This window comes from Amblyomma mixtum, chromosome 7, assembly GCF_055824585.1.
Source record: "Amblyomma mixtum isolate Tamu chromosome 7, ASM5582458v1, whole genome shotgun sequence".
Lineage (NCBI taxonomy): Eukaryota > Metazoa > Arthropoda > Arachnida > Ixodida > Ixodidae > Amblyomma > Amblyomma mixtum.
The window spans coordinates 2,764,114-2,781,357 of record NC_143018.1 but is presented as its reverse complement, the minus strand read 5'-3'; the positions used below and the strand labels follow the sequence as shown (position 1 = coordinate 2,781,357).

Genomic DNA, 17,244 nt, shown 5'->3' with positions numbered 1-17,244 from the left:
TTGAATAGAATGCAGTGCCGGGCTGATCACTGTTATAGCCGATATACTGTTTAAGTGGGCTTGACCATACTACAATAAAGTAGTTCCAGAATAGCGAAGTCAGCTGCACAGGTTAAAGCAGCTTGGCCGGTAATAAGGCCGGAAAAACTCTGCGCACATTTTTTCTTAATGCAAAAGCACCCTACCTTTAGTTGCATAGATGGTGCTACAGGCGCGCCCCTCGTCTCAGGGCTGCTACCTTAGAAATGCCTGGCTCTTGCCACTGCCAGGGGGCTTCGCCAGCTGCGCTGCTGAAGTAAGTGGAAAATAAGTTCCTGGCTGCTGCGGCATCAGCATGGTGATGTCCTGAATGGGCATGAGCAAGTGGGAAATACCGAGGCTCGGAACTGTCCCCCGACGCCCTTTGGATGCCTTGCCGCCAATGTCCTGCCACAACGGTGGTTCGTACACTGCAGCAAGGGCCTGTGCCTTTTACATCTGCAAAAGAGATGGTCGTTTAATCTATAAACTGCTGGTACAGAGACAATGCCAAGAAACGCCAGGTGTTATCAACAACAAATGGATTATGAACATGACATCTGAAACTATAACAGCAAAAGGAGGAGGTATTATCACTTGCTCAATTCTTAGTTCCTTAAGGTGACAGCTGTCGCATCACGTATTATTGCACCCTGGCAAGAATCGCAGTTATCCTGTTCCAATTTTATTTGCTGCTTGTACGTTAAATACGCTGTTGCAATGCTAAACGTGCGCAATGATACGCCTCTCTTGGTTAAACCGCTCCCTTATTCGCGCTGGAATCTGATGAACAGATGGCACACGACTGTCGTACTTTATTAATAGCATGTCGGGATCACGCACTGCCCTGATTTGATCAGAATTAATTACAGACCTGCGTCGTCTGCAGCATTGGCAACCCATAACAAGCAGCTTCCGCACAGTGCTCATTTAGTATTGCGACAGTCTATGCAATCATTCAAATTTACATTGCGTAAGGGTTGGGAAGCTAGGAATACGTGAACAGTACTTGCTTCCAAAGCTGCCTTTAATAACTTGTATATTCAATTTAGACCAGAAAGCACGCAGAGTGACGTATTTTTCCTGTATATACTGAATTTCGGCAAGAAAACATGCACAATGAGATGTATTTCGCCTCTACAGGGCAATCATGCGAGATGCGCTGTCAGAGCAATTTAAGCTTTGAAGTGCAATATAGCTCGCAAGGGAGTGCAAGCTACCTTGATATACACAGCAGCACTATTTTGTTTGTCGAGTAATGACAGAAATAGGTTTGATATGCCACTATGCGAACCATTATCATGTCAATAATTCATTTCAAGAGTGCGATTACCTTGTAATTGTAGTATCTGCTCCCAGAATTTGGAGGGCAGACAATAGCCACATGTTTGCCAACAACTGCTCCCAAAGCAGTTTGGGAACTGTCATCCATTGGCAAAATCATCGGCAATTCGGCGCCACTCCGCTTGTGTCGGTGTCAGGAAGAAGGCAACAGTACTGCTTTAAGGTGGGCAGTAGCAAACTTGCAAGACAAGAGCCATGACAGAACGCCAATACCCAATGACAGATATGTGGAATGCAATTTCTTTTCATTCCCTTGTTGGGGCCCATTACATCTGCCTGTTCCTTGTTCTTAAAGTGCCAAAATGTTGAACTGCCAAGAGTTAAAAGTATTCCATGCCTAATCTGCATGCTAGCAATAAAGACAACGAAATGTTAGCAATACAGTCATAAACCAGGGCCCAGATACAATTTTGTGTTTGCTGGCTGTAAGCTAGCAAAGAATACACTGAGAACTATTAACGAGCATATGAGTATCAGCCCTTGTTGCAAAGCCTATATGAAGATCTGCGACAAAGCTGCCACACTGATGTATACACATCTCTGAAAGATTACCAATGCTAACTTTCATAGCAGGGTGGCGCACATTATTAATATCATGAAGCATTTGCCTTACCATAAACTACTTTAAATTAAAAGGAATGGGTGACAAATTTTGCAGCCAAGGTTCAGCTTCAGGTTCAGCTTACCTGCATGAAGTGATCTTTCAGTTGTTCCCATATGGACCGATATGCTGCATGCATGCACCGCCTCCCATTTTCTGTGCCAACGCGGTAGGCAAGGGCCACATTGCATATGTCCTGCCCTGAAGCCAGATAGTCACAAGACAGAAAAACAGATTCAATTCATGAAGAAACTTAAACTTGCTACCAAGCTTTCTGTGTCTGCGTATTGTGTCAGTGCCGCTGTTTCCTGTACAGGTTTTGCGCAAACGTGGCAAGCCAAGAAATTTCACAATATGAAACTGCTAGGTTACCGTACTGCAAAGTTACAGGTGCAAAAAATTGATGCATTAAAGTATTGTGACCACCATGACATGATCATGTAAACCTAGTCAATATATCTGCCCTACGTTAACCACTAATATGACTAGTACGTTACATAGGTCACCTAAACTGCCAGACAAAAGGAAGCACTTACGAAGTGTTATCAAAGAACAGTACTCTGAGAAACGAACACAGCACCAGCATTCAAAAAATAATCTGCATTCTTGAACCTGTTTCGTGTAGGAATAACTTTTATCACAAAGAAGCACGTGCATCCACTGCCCACTAGCGACTGCACTTGAACTCCAGCAGTGCCCTTGTGCTTCTCAATATCAAACTACGGGCAATGCAACGAGAGCATATGTGCAGTTTGATTGCACTATTTTTATATACTAGGTGGCACATATTCAAATATGCCACTTCATGTATGTTCATGTAATCACTGCAGGATTCAGTCATACTTTACGAAAAAATAAACTGGATTATATGTAGCTGACCCTGTTCAGTTCGACTTCTTTTAGCATTTTGTCCAAGCAAATATATACTAGTCCAAACTTTTTATTTCCACCCTTTCAAATTGTTTTCAGATGATTAATAAAAGGAATAAAAAAGGATATTCACACTGTCCACTTTGTTGCCAGTACAATACTAAATGTCACAACTGCACTTTCTGCATGGCAGAAGGTTGTTGCTTATTGACATGTACACGGACAGAAATCAAGTTTTACAAACCTCGGGGCTATTGCCTGTCTCTCCCCTGGCTCCAGGGGCTCCCTCACGACATGCTGACGCGTGAGGTCTGTGGCCACAATGCTCAGCAGTTCATAAAAAGCTTCGAGGTTATTCGAAAAAACTTAAAAAAAAGAGGTCGTGATCCCCTTCACGCATTCGATGAATCTGTTGAGGAGAAGATAATGCAGTCAGGTAAAAAAGATGCACAGCATGACTGGAATACTCTGTGATGCATTATTGCAGGCCAAATGTTGTAGGTGGTTTCTGTGTTTGATGTTTCTTTACGTTAGTGACTGCGACATTACAACTAGCGTGGAAAGCACAAGGACAGCGACACAAGGAACCGACGGGACAGCACGACGGGACACTAGCGTGTTGTCCCGTCGGTTCCTTGTGTCGCTCTCCTTGTGCTTTCCACGCTAGTTGCAATGTCGCAGTCACTAACGAATTCACACCAACTAGCCCAACTGTCTTCCATGATCATGTTTCTTTACATACTTTTTGAGATAACTGAAGTATTAAGTGCTTATAATAGTTCGATGTTTTGAGGTTCAGTTCGGTTTATTTTCCTTAAAGGCCCCCTTCTTTCGTGGGTATTACATATGGGGTGGGATTTTAATGAAATGAGTAAACAAAACAGCGAATATAATTTAGCACTGAAGGTGATCGGCTACATGTTTTTGAAAAGTAGAGGATGAAGCGATGTTGACGATGTCACGGGGTAGGCCGTTCCAGTCCGTTGCTGCTCGAAAGAAAAATGAAGCAGAAAAGGTGGCAGTATGCGATGGCGGCCGGGCAACCTGTAGGGGATGACTGCTGTGGTGAGATATGCGTGCTGCAGCTGTGATATACTGTGGCCGATTGAGTGAAGAATGAAAGAATTTGTGATAAAGGGTGGGATTTTCAATGCTACGACGGAGCGAAGGGGGCGGTAGTCCTGATAATGCTTTCAATGAAGAAACGCTGACGTCATATGGGCATGAAGAGTGGATAAATCGAGTAGCACGATTTTTTGACAGCTTCTAATGCATTAATTGAGTTTGGTGCGCGCTCGATATGGCAGAGGCATATTCTAATTTTGGTCTGATAAACAATTTATATGCGAGTAACTTTACGTGTAGAGGGGCAAGGCAGAGATGGCGCTTGAGGAAACCCAGAGTTTTATTCGATGCTGAAATGATGTTGCCAATATGGCTGCGCCAAGATAAATCACAAGACAAGTTGACTCCTAGATACTTATAAGAAGCCACTGATTCAATCGAGATGTTAGAAAATTGAATATTGGAAGCGATGCGGCCTGTGGCGACGAGTGAAAAATAAGAGTTTGCATTTATTAGAATTGAGGGATATAAGCCAATTGTTACAGCAAATAAGTACGCTGTTAAGATCTGTCTGAAGACTAAGTTGATCACGAGAGTTAATAATAGTACGGTAAATAACACAGTCGTCTGCGAACATTCGAATGCTGCAGGAAACGCGGTCAGGTGAGTCATTAATATATATTAAGAAGAGTAATGGACCGAGTACAGATCCTTGCGGAACGCCTGATGTAACTGGAAGGCTGTTAGGTGGCCGTTAGCAAAGACTGACTGAGAACGATTAGTGAGAAACTGCTCAATCCATTGTAGTATGTCAGGATGTAAGTTCAGCTGCGCAAGTTTTACCAATAAACGACTTTGAGGAATTTTATCAAAAGTTTTGCAAAATTTAGAAAGATTGCATCAGTCTGTATGTTACGGTCAAGATTAGTGCGCAAGTCGTGAAGGAACAACGCTAATTGGGTTCCACAAGACAAGCCCTTACGAAACCCATGTTGTGAAGAATGTATGAAATCGTTTGAGTCTAAGAAATTTATAATATGAGAATAGACTTGTTCCATGACTTTGCAGGGTACGCTAGTTAATGAAATGGGGCGATAATTCACGGGGGAGTCTCTGCTACCTGATTTGAAGACTGGAACGGCCTTCCCCGTTTTCCAGTCATCTGGAATGACCCCTGAAGAGAGCGACTGCGAAAAATTCAAATACAAGTAAGCTGCACATGTTAATTTTACATTTTTCAGCAGTTTTGTATTAATCATGTCCATACCAGCTGATGATGAGAGTTTCATGTTATCAATTATGGAAGCAATGCCATCTGCGAAGAATGTGATAGCTGGCATGATGGCTTCTGTGTTGAGTGGTGGTAACTGGGAAGGCGTGTCAAATTCACCAGTGAAAACATAAGCAAATGCGTTATTAAATATTTCTGCGCATTCATGGTTAGTGACCGATTCGTGCAAGTCGTTAGTCAGTGTAATATCATGACTTTGCTTAGGATTTAAAACTTGCCAGAATTGTCTAGGATTGCTGATTAGTAGCTTCGGTAAGTCGGTGCGATAAAATGAGCGCCTGGCGCTACGGACTGGAAGTATGATTTCTCATACGCGAGGTACGTTTCCCATCGGCTTGATTGTCAGTGCGTTTGACAGCACGAAACAGGCGTTTCTTCTTGTTTTCGAGACGTTTTAGATCCGTGGTAAACCATAGCTTATTGCAGTTAATTTGGAATGTAACCCTGGAGATAAACATATTTGAGAGCATATTTAACTTATTTTTGAATATCAACCAGTTTTCGTGAACAGAGTGTGCGTCGAATGTGGATGGGTACTCTGAAAAAAACCTGTTAAGGTCTTCAGTTATTGCATCGTAATTCCCTTTATCGTAAAGATTTGTTTTTCTGAATGGGTGCTTCTGAGCGGGGGTAAATGAGAATAGAGCATGTAAGATTTTATGGTCGCTGATTTCTGGAAGGTAACTAATGGATGATAGGTACTCAGGGCTGTTAGTTAGTATTAGGTCAAGGGTATTTGCGGTTGCATGCGTGACGCGAGTAGGTTCCGAGACTGAGTGAGATTAAAATTTAAACAGACATCAATGAAATTGTTGGCCTCTGTAATACATGTTAATGAGAAAGTACCTAAACTCTGCCAATCAATGCCCGGATAATTGAAGTCCCCGAAAAGGAGAATGCGCGCATTTGGGTATTTAACAACAAGGTGATTTATAGTATCGTTCAGGGGTGGTATTCTCCCGGTGTCGCCTTTTGCGACATGTCGCATTCGCTCTTTGCTGATTGGCTCGAGCCGCGGTGACGGCGGCGTGACGACACGGACCCGCCTTCCTGCTACGTCATCGTGACGTCGCCCCAACTTACTACGCTTAGTCGAACAACGGAATGCGCTGCAGCGATTCGCGCGGGCGACGGGCTACCGTTAGCGTACGAACGCAATCGGCAGTTGCGGCTTTTGCGCCCTTGGCGTGAAAACATGGCGACGTCCTTTCAAGCGAGAGCCGCCCGCTTCAGCCAATTCAGCAGTCCTTGCGATTCCGGTCGGCATGTTTACCGGCAACTACTGGTGTTGTTACTTTTCGCTATGACTTACCTTGCTTCGACGAGAAAGTTTAAGCTGCAATTCAGCCTAGTTTTTTAGATACGCTCTCGATTCTGGAGCGCGCAAGCCTAATGGGACCTCCAGCTACACTGCTACCGTCTGCAACTGCCCGAAACGCAGCCGAAACCTAGCACAACCGTCCGGAACGAAAGAAAAATAGATTTGGAGCTTTTTCGCGGTGTTTTATAGACTTAAATGAAGTAAAGCGAGTTTATATTAAATTTGCAAATGTTTTTTTTTGAACATTAGACGTCATGTGATGGCAAATATTCTTGCTATAAAAGATACGAAACTACTGCTGCTAGTGAATCAGCAGTGGTAAATTGTCGCTTCTCGGAGTGAATGAATGCACCGCAGACGAAAGTGCCGGCGGCTTTTTCCGTTTCTTCGAGCATCTGTAAGCACTTTTTTAGGCCCCGCCCATATGCGACATGTCGCAAAAGGCGACACCGGCAGAATACCACCCCAGATGTCGACAGAAGTTGTGGTCAGACTGCGGCGGTCTACAACAAACGCCAAGAAGCACGGTTACAGGGGGAGTGCGACAAATTAGCCATAATGATTCCATATCGAATATGACGTGTGCAGTAGAGCACGATATACCGAGGACGGCGCACTGCTGCGGCGTAAGTCATGGCTGGGGGCTGCAGAAGCTGCGTGGATGTCGGCGTCACACCCAAGGCCTGTTGAACCTCGTCCCGAATTACGTCACTGAGTGATGTAAGCTGCGGCTGCGTTCCCGTTGGCAGCAATCGTCGGAGCTCTTCTCGCACAAATTGATGTATAACCTCCCGCAGGTTATCGTTGTTAGCGGTGTCCAGGCAGCTGGTTGAGTAAACGCGCTGCTGGCGGTCATACTGGCGGGCTCGGGCATCAAGAGTGTTTTCATCGTGGATGCCTCTTCTACGAATTTCGCAACGATTTTCTTTGGGTTGCGGACGAGGCCGGCAAAGAGCTGACCTTTAACTCCTCGCATAAGCAACTTCATCATCTTTTCTTCCTTCATGCTCGCGTCGGTACGCCGGAAGAGACGCTTCATCTCCTCAGTGTCGACTGCAACGCTCTCGTTTGGGTGTTGTATGGGGCACTGTAGCAGCTGCTGGGCTCTCTCCTTTCTCACGACGTTTGTGAAAGTCTTGAGAAGCCACTCCTTGAAGGTTTCCCAGTTCCCAAGGCTGGCTTCCTCATTCTCAAACCAGATTTTTGCTGGTCCCTCCAGGGCGAAGAAGACGTACCTAAATTTCATGGCATCGTCCCAGTTGTTAGACAGCCACACGATGGAACTGTTCCAGCCATTCTTCGGGGTCTGCGCCATGCGAAGCGCCGAAGGTTGGTGGCACCCGGGGCTGCTGCAGAATGATTTGAGTCGTCGTCTGGGGTAAGCTCATGGTAGACGTGGCTACCTGCCTCCGCTTCCGGGTAGGGTCCGGCAGAGTCCCGAACTCAGGTGCGTTCTCTAGTAGACGTCGGCTTGCGGGGTGGACTGGAGTCAGTTCCTCCAGTGAATGACTCAGAGGGCTCGCGTCACGACTTGCTCGGGGTGTCCGGTACATGGAAGGCTACCCATCACCTCCACCAGATGTCCCATTGTAGTTACGGCAATCCAGCAGTCAGGAAGACAGCAACAAGCCTTGCAAACGAAGCTCTTTTTTTGGGCTGACTTGCGCCTGCAAAAGGACTGAATTACTCGGTGGCGGCGTAGAAAGAGAAGTTTATTTTTTTCTAATGTCAACAAAAAAATACAAAGCAAAACTGCTGAACTCAATGCTCTGATTAGTCAACCACATGCGCAGTGACGCAGCACTGAGCACGTCAGTAAGGCAGTAAGAAAGCCGACACTCGACCGCCGCGCAGGACGATGAAATATGTCGACCATTTGCGCAAGAACTCAGCCTCACTCATTGACAGTGCGTCCACGCATGCTTGCTCAAAGAGGCGCGTGCGGAGGCGCTGCAACATTGGAAACATTGCTCTTTGCGGACGCCCATTTAAGGAAGCCGCTCCACGCTGCCGCCACAAAACGAACATGCCGACACACAACAGCATATTTGTAAACAGGTCGCGTGAACTAGTGCGCGCTTCGAGGCGGGTTAAAAACATCCGTGACACCAGTACCCAAAAGGTGCGCGCCACTACACAGTCGAACATAGCGTGCCGCAACGTTTCTAAAAGACCGCATTGCGGGCATCGGGCGGAGGGCGCCACGCCCCACGCCGCAAGGCGGTCTCTTGTGGGCAGGACCCGCCAGCCTCGCAGCCAGCCGAAGTCCCTGACATCTGCAGGAAGCGCAGCTGAGGTCAGTTGGCGCCAGCGTGCCCGTCTCGATTGCTGGAGTTGTTCGCGGGTCACCTCAGCGACCGTTAGTGCTTCACACATCCTGGAGGGCGGGGTTTCATCAACATCCAGATCGGGCACGCTGGCAGTCAACGACGCCAGTCTGCGACGCACGTTAACGAAAAATGCCGGCGGCTGCTCGGCTGTAGGGCCAACCACGTGTTGTGTAAAAAACACGTTACGCGCTGTACCCAGAAAATATGTGAGGAGTGTTCTCCCGGGATAGTCAGGGTTGCGTACAAGATCTCGTACTCCTCGCAAGGCGAGCACATTGCACATGGTGCGGATACAAGGTATACCAAACCCACCCATGTACGATGGAAGGCGCATGAACATTCGTGACACAAGTTCGGTTTTGCCCGCCCAAACGAAAGAGCCACAGGCCGAGGTTAGCCTGTGAGCAAACGTGCGCGGTGGGTTTGCGACGCGGGCGACAAAAAAACATGCGGCTAGGATTGTAGACTTAACTATATAGCAGCGCTCTGCCATTGAAAGGCGGAAAGTTGGCGCCACCGAGAGGCGTTTCTCAGCCTTCGTGCGGAGGTTAGTCCAGGTTTTGCGGGCTACTTCTCCGCTGGCGAGGAATACTACTCCCAGGACTTTCACTCCCTGCACCCACTCCACCTCGCCCGCAAGGTTCGGTGTGAAGGTGCCAAACCTTAGTGCCTTGCTTTTTCTCCTGTTCAATAGGGCCCCCGATATCTCGCTGTACTCGAGAAACAGGCGCGAAAAAGCGGCGTAGCTATCCTCGTCCTTGAGGAAAAGCGACACGTCATCGGCGTAGGCCGAAACCTTGATTTGGCCCTGGCCAGGCAGAGGGAAGCCGCGTATGGATGGGCGTAAGCAACAAACGTGCTCGTCAGTCGTCAAACTACGAATGCCCGCCGCTCGCGGCATCGCTCAATTTAAAGCCGGCAAGGAAACTTCGAGATAACAGGTCAAGATCATCACAGTAATCTGAAACAACGTAGATGCAGCTCTTCATGGCTGTGATCAATCGAGATTAGTCAGGTCGCTTCTCGCGTCACCAACAAAAATGATAACCTTTTCCTGCGGCCTTGAGCGCGAACGAACGGACACTATAATGATGCGTGGCAATATCACGGAAAACGAGAGAACATGTGAGAGTCTCGAGCGCTGGCGTTTTATTGGTGCAGGGTGAAGGGACGATTGCTACCCGAGTTGCTTCACGGTGTTAGTTGAAGTGTCAAAAATATAACGGCTCGAGCCGATGTGAAGTGTTTTAAATCGCAAGGAAAACTTGGCAGACCTGGCCTTGCCAAATGCAACAAGTTGTTTTAGCGCGTGACGAATGGTATGCGAGAAGTCCTCTCCAACACTGTAAACCGTGTCTTTCAGATTTCGCCAATTTGAGAGGAGGGATTCTTTAGTTTTGCAAGTCTTGAATTTCACGATTATGGGGCGACTTTTATCTTGTGAGCGACGACCGAGGCGACGAACTCTTTCAATCTCGTGAGGTTCCACAGTTATTTGAGGGTTATTACGGCAAACATCAGTGATTAGTTTTTCGGATTCTGCCCATGTTTCGCTATCAGTATTGTCAGGGATACCATAGAATATGAGGTTGTTACGACGAGACCTGTTTTCAGCGTCATCTATGCGGGTTTATAGTTCCTGGATTATACGCGCCATGTTTCTTTTGTCAGCCTGCATCTTTTCAATGTCGTTTCGAACGGAAAGTAGTGCTTGCTAGTGTGTTTCGAGCTCGGCCATACGATTGCTTAAGTCGGTTATGGTTTTATCCGTATAGCGAGCTGGGATTTCAGGCCCCGTACTTCGGCTATTAATTGGGTTTGGCCTGCGGCTACTTTCTGGAGTTCCGCGAGTACTGCACTGTTGTCGTTAGGACCAGGGGTTAGTTTAGATATCTCCTCATAAGAATAGCAAAGAATAAACAACAGTAGCACACTCGGCGGCAATCTCAACAGAGCACTTCGAGCTCGAGAACTGCACCAGTACATAATTGCTTGATCTTATAAGGCATCCTCATCATCATTTATTTGACCCTTAAAGGCCCCTGTGGGGTATTTATGATTTACTAACCTACATCAGAACAGTACCGGCGGCGGGGGCGGTTTTATATGCGGCGAAGCTGCTCACGTCCGTGATGATGTGGCCGTCCATGATTCCTTCGGTGCCGGCAGCCACTGTTCCTCTGTTGGCGCAGTCATCCGGTGCGGGCAGCCGACGAGCGGCAAGGGATAGCGTCCAGGCTCATCCCTGGAGCATGGTGGTGCGCAGTCAAACGACGCACCCGAAAGAATGCTTGCCAACTACGGCAACAGCAGGCTGACGAACAGCTGGTTGATCGTCTGCATCGCAAGGATTAGCGGGTTAGATGGCTGCGCTGAGGTGTAGTCACAGAGCCCACCAGGTGAGCGCTGCGCTTCTGCTGTGGAAGGTCAAATATTTCATTGCTCGATCTAGGTAGCACAAAAAATGGTCCTGGTTCTCCTGCCACTGTTTCGGAATAGTGACAGACAGATAGGTGTGCAGGTTCACCCCCTAATTTTTAAAAACGGCGCCTACTCAACGCTTTCAGGCGATCATCTTGTGCGATCAGAAGTTCCTTTGTCATTTGCATCGCCTTTATAACATACAGGGAACTTTGAGAGCACTCAATTTGTGCAGCTGCACACAGCCGGCAGTGCCACTTATCAACCAAACTTGGTGTCCGAGCGCAACTGAAATTTTTGAAGCCACTGAGGGTGCAGTGTTCTATCCAGACGGAACGACATCTGCTAAATTGTATTCAGTGTTTCATGGCACTGTATTCATCTGCCGGAGAACACCGAGGCCAAAATGACCATTGAGATTTTGATCGCACAGGCACCAGTATATACCATTACAAAATATGCAATGATACATAGTTGCTTGAGTTTGCTGTTATAAGTATGGTTAGAATTGCCATCACAGGACTCGAGTGGCAGATACTTTATTCTATAAACGTAGTGGCTCACTTCTGAATGTGTGCGTGGGCGCTGCGTTTTGTCCAGACGCAGAAAAGTAGCTCCTAAAACACTTTCAGTCTGCAGACAGCAGTGTGCAGCATCACAATTGGTACCAGTATTTGCTAGTGTGTGGTTGTAAGCCCGCGTTCCCTTCTTCAGCTCTCGGTGCCCTCGTTCAGCCGCTGCAGTTCGCTTTCATTGTAACAGCTGTTACACATCTCGTGGCGGAGCCGGGTACGCTTCCCGACCTGGGTACGCCTACGAGATAAATACGGAACTCACACCGGTCCATCAGCACCCAAGCCACCGCCTCCGCGGTCAGTCACCTGAATTCGGGCCTCTTGCCACCCCGACGAGGATGACGCAGCCTCGACCGACGGTCCCGCCGGAAATGGCCACAGATAGCATGTCCCCGGCTCCCATCTTCTACCACACGCCGTGAACACCGCTATCTTTTCACGGCGGCGTATGCGAAGATGAGGAACACTGGCTGGACACCTTCGAGTGGGTCGCCCGCTACAACGGCTGGAGCGACGACCGGAAGCTCCATAACGTGTATTTTGCGCTCTAGGACTCCTATAGGACATGGTACGAGAGCCACGAGAACAACCTGTCTAGCTGCGAGACATTTAGCCAAAATCTCGTAGCTACATTCCCCAACGCAGATCACCTGGAGAAAGGTGAAGCTGTGCTTCACTACTGTATCCAGCGGACTAACGAAAGCGTCCACATGTATGTGGAGGACATGACGCGCCTCTTCAAGCGTGCTGACCCCACCATGACGGAGGAGACGAAGCTTCGCCACCTCATGCGCGGGGTCAAGCAGGATGTTTTCGCCGGTCTTGTGCGCAGTCCACCGCGTACTGTTGCCGAATTTCTCACTGAAGCGACCACCATGGAGAGGACGCTGCTGTAACAAGCCCGGCAATACAATCGGGATGTAAGCAGGCTTAGGCCCGCGGTTTCTTCGATGCCGCTGGGGAGTGATGTGGCCGTTTTACATGACCTAATTAGGTCGATAGTCAGGGAAGAATTACAAGCCCTCCAGCTGCCTCCCAGCGCACCGTGTGCTACATCGCTGTCTGAAGTCGCCCGGGACGATGTGTGCCTAGCAGCGCAGCAGAAACGACTCTTGAGATTCCTAGACAGACTGAGGTCAGACCTACCTATGCATCTGTCCTCTGCCGGGAGCCAGCACCAGGCTACGACGTGAATACCGCGACTCAGCAGTGCAGCAGTCTGGTGTTTCTCGTGTGCCTGCTCGACCAGTCTATGAGCGGCCACGGAAATGTGATGTGTGGCGTGCATCGGACCGGCGGTCCCTGTGCTACCACTGCGGTGAAGCGGGTCATCTTTACAGGGCCTGCCCGTACTGTCGAGTGGGTCTGCGTGGTTTTTCGCCCGACGACCGTTGCCCACGGAACGCCGAACGACCACTCGAAATTGAAGCTCATCTCTCGGCCCGTCAGAGGCCTGGGACATGCGGTCGCTATGATTCTTGGTCGTCATCTCCGCTTCGTTACCGTTCCCCAAGCCCTCGCCGAGACGCCAGCTATCCTGAGCGGCGGTCTCCCTGTCCACGCCGGAAAAACTAATTCGAGCGATCTCCGGAGGCAATGCTGCTGCTGTCGGGAAAACGGAAGATCCTCCACCGCCGATATACTGATGCGGTGATTTCTCACAGGGCCAGGGTAGCGACAGCAGCCGACGCGCTACTTCTGATTTGTGTGTGACAATTGACGGAACTTACACAATCGCTTTACTATACTGGTGCAGACTATTCAGTGATGAGCCACGCCCTCGCCCAGGAATTCAGCAAAGTTTTGACGCCATGGTTGGGCCATAGCATTCGCACGGCTGGAGGTAACCTCATTAGCCCGGCCGGAAAATGTACAGCCCGAGTCGCATGCGTGGTTTCATCTACATCAGTGAATTCATCGTCTTGCGCGAGTGTTCGAGAGATTAGATCCTGGGCCTCAACTTTCTGCAGGCAAACGGTGCTGTGATCGACCTACACGAGGCGAGAGTCACATTTTTGACGAAGCAAGCCGTGACGCACAATGATACAGGAGATCCAGGAGTCAACGCTTTGCGTATTGTCGAAGACGACGTAATGCTGCTACCACGGTCCAGTCTGATGGTGTTAAGGAGGAGCGACTCGTTTCACGACTACGAAGGTATTGCTGACAGTCACCCTTCGCTGTTGCTCGAGAAGGGAGTGGCTATCGCGCACGGTCTTGTCGAACTGAATGACGGCTGTGCGACAGTTTTTCTGACGAATTTCACGAATGAAATTTAGCACCTCGCCAAGAGAACGGCCATTGCCTTCCACCACGACGTGGATGGGTTGCCTAATCTGTGCCCCGTAGAGATGAATCTTCGCGACAATGCCGCACCACGTAACGCCTTTCAGAAGGATAAAATCAACCCGGGGTTGTCACCTCATCAGAAGAACCTTGTGTCGTAGCTGCTACTTGATTTTAAAGACAGCTTCGCGACGAGCTCCAAGGTCGAACGTACGCCGGTAGCCAGGCATCGCATAATCACCGATTCGGCCACGCTACCAGTTTGTCAGCGTCCATACCGTGTTTCGCCTGATTGCGGGAGGCTATTAGAACTCAAGTCGATGAAATGGTTGGAGGCGATGTTATACTGCCATCAACAAGTCCGTAGGCGTCGCCGGTGGTCCTGGTGAAAAAAAAAAGAGCACTTTGCGATTCGGCGTTTACTACAGGAAACTAAATAATGTTACTAAAAAAGGACGTATACCCACTCTCCAGGATCGATGATGCGCTTGACCGACTCCGAGACGCCAGGTTCTTCTCTTCCTTAGATCTAAAAAGCGGTTATTGGCAGATCGAGGCGGACGAGCGATACCGCGACAAAACGGCTTTCGTGACACCCGACGGTCTGTACGAATTTAAGGTGCTCCCATTTGAACTTTGCTCCGCTCCGGCCACGTTTCAAAGCATGATGGACACTGTTTCAGCTGGTCTGAAGCGCCTGTCGTGCCTTGTGTACTTGGACGACGTGGTGATCTTTTCGTCAAGCTTCGAACAACACTTGCAGCGACTGCGCAACCATACATCTATGAACGACCGTTTCGTGTTGTCAGCGATCATCACTCGCTACGCTGGCCAGCCAGCATTAAAGACCCTTCTGGCCGGTTGGTCAGATGGAGCCTCCGTTTGCAGGAGTACGATATGACAGTCGTCTCCAAATTGGATCGACAGCACCAAGACGCAGACTGTTTATCCCGAGCGTCCGTGGAACCGGCTACGCAAGACATTACCGAAGATTGCCCTATTCTTTGTGCCATTAACGTATCCCGTATAACGCAGCTTCAACGGACAGACTCAGAGTTGACGCCACTCATTATATGGAGGGTTTTAATGCTAGTGTACCTTGTGTGTTTCGCCGTGGACTACAGTCCTTCATTCTGCGGCGTGGAGTCCTCTACAAGCGCAACTTTACAGCAACAAGGAGACGTTTCTGCTGGTTGTACCATACCAGTTACGCTCCTTAATCTTGAGCGCTTTTCATGATGAACCCTTCGCTAGCCACTTGGGGGTGAGTCGCACACTGTCAGATTTGTCTGAAGTATTACTGGCCCAGCTTACTGCCATCAGTGCGTAAATACGTAACAACATGCCGCGATTGCCAACGGCGCAAATCTCCTCTGAAACCAGCCGGCTTGCTGCAGTCAATAGCACCCACAAAGACCCATTTTCCGCAAATTGACATGGACCTCCTCGGCCCTTTTCCGGTGCCGTCCACAGAAAAACGGTGGATTGTGGTCGCGACAGATTATTTGACACGGCACGCTGAGACCACGTCACTTGCAAATGGTACTGCTGCTGAAGTCGCCGAATTCTTTGTCCACTACATCGTCCTGCGTCCTGGCGCTCTTGCAGCTATCATTACTGGCCGCGGAGCTGTATTTACGGCCCGCTCCACTCAGGCTGTGCTCAAGCTCACGCACACCAGCCATAGACGTAAAACGGCCTAGCACCCGCAGACAAATGGCTTCGTGGAATGCCTGAACAGGACCTTGACCGACATGCTTTCCATGTATGTTCATATCGAGCACAAACCATGGGACCACATTCTTCCATAGGCAACATTCGCGTATAATACTGCGCATCAAGAAACGACGCCGTTCACTCCGTTCGAATTAGTCTTCGGTCGACAGGTTACCACCCTCCTGGTTACTATGCTACCCGTGGACCCCCCTGACAGTGAGAGTGAACTTGATGTCGACGTCGTCACTTGTGTTAAGCGCGTGGAAGAAGCGCGGCAACTGGCCAGAAACCGCATTCATCGTCAGCATCAACTAGATGCTGACCGCTACAGCCTTGGACGCCGCTACGTTACCTACAACCCAAACGACTATGTGTGGGCCTGGACACCCGTTAGTCGCCGCGGGCTGTCCGAAAAGTTACTGCGCCGCTACTTCGGCCCCTACTTTGTTGTCCGCCGCCTCAGCGACGTAACGTACGAAGTTACACCAGCCTCCCTAGCTCGTTCATCGCACAACAGCAAGCGCAGCGACGCTGTGCATGTGGTGCGAATGAAGCCATACTACGAGCGACCCCACGACTGACTTTCAGGCAGCATGTAGTCTATTCCGTCCCGTCAGACTCGTGTAACTCTTGAACGCTTTTTCTCCCCGCTCTTCTGTCTGACGGTAACACCGCATCGGGGCGATGCTCCACAGGAGGCGGCTGTGACACGTGGACTAGAGGTAGAAGAAAGAGAGCGCAATCGGTAGAAGTAGCCGACGCTGAAGTGTAGGTCCGTTTTCTGGTGCCTGCGTTTCCTTGTTCAGCTCTCGGTGCCCTCGTTCAGCCGCTGCAGTTCCCTTTCAGTGTAACAACTGTATATATATATATATATATATATATATATATATATATATATATATATATATATATATATATATATATATATATATATATATATATATATATGGTTAACGCAATCGCAGTTAGTTAAATCAAGTTATATACAGCCGAGGCATCCAGAGCTCAGAACAAAATGGAAACGACATGCAAAAATACCGAAGCAGCGGATACAGGTCAACAGGCAACACTTCATAAATGCACATGACATCCGCCGCAGGAGAGCCTCCGAACGGCTAGCGAAGGCGGTCGTCGTCATCCCCGTGCCCTCGTTGCTATGCCCGTTCGTGATGTTTACTTTTCTACTCTGCTGACCACTTTCAACGACTTCTCTTTCTCAATGACCCCGTATCGCTTTCTTTTCGCGCAACCGTCTCTAATGCCAGTGCACACGCACCCGCTGAAGTACCGCGGAAATCCAAGCTAATTGAGAAGTTTACTTCTCCTAGCAGCTGGCAAGTGTGATGGTGAAGCTCGCTTAAACTTAAAGGAGGGAGGAGGAGAAAAGAAAAAACTCGCGTGATAGT

General features: G+C 48.8%; 1 pseudogene; it reads right to left on the bottom strand.

Moving 5' to 3' along the window:
- Positions 1-1,442: 1,442 nt before the first annotated feature.
- LOC149334806 (uncharacterized) overlaps positions 1,443-17,244 on the bottom strand; it is a 31,745-nt pseudogene continuing 15,943 nt past the window's right edge.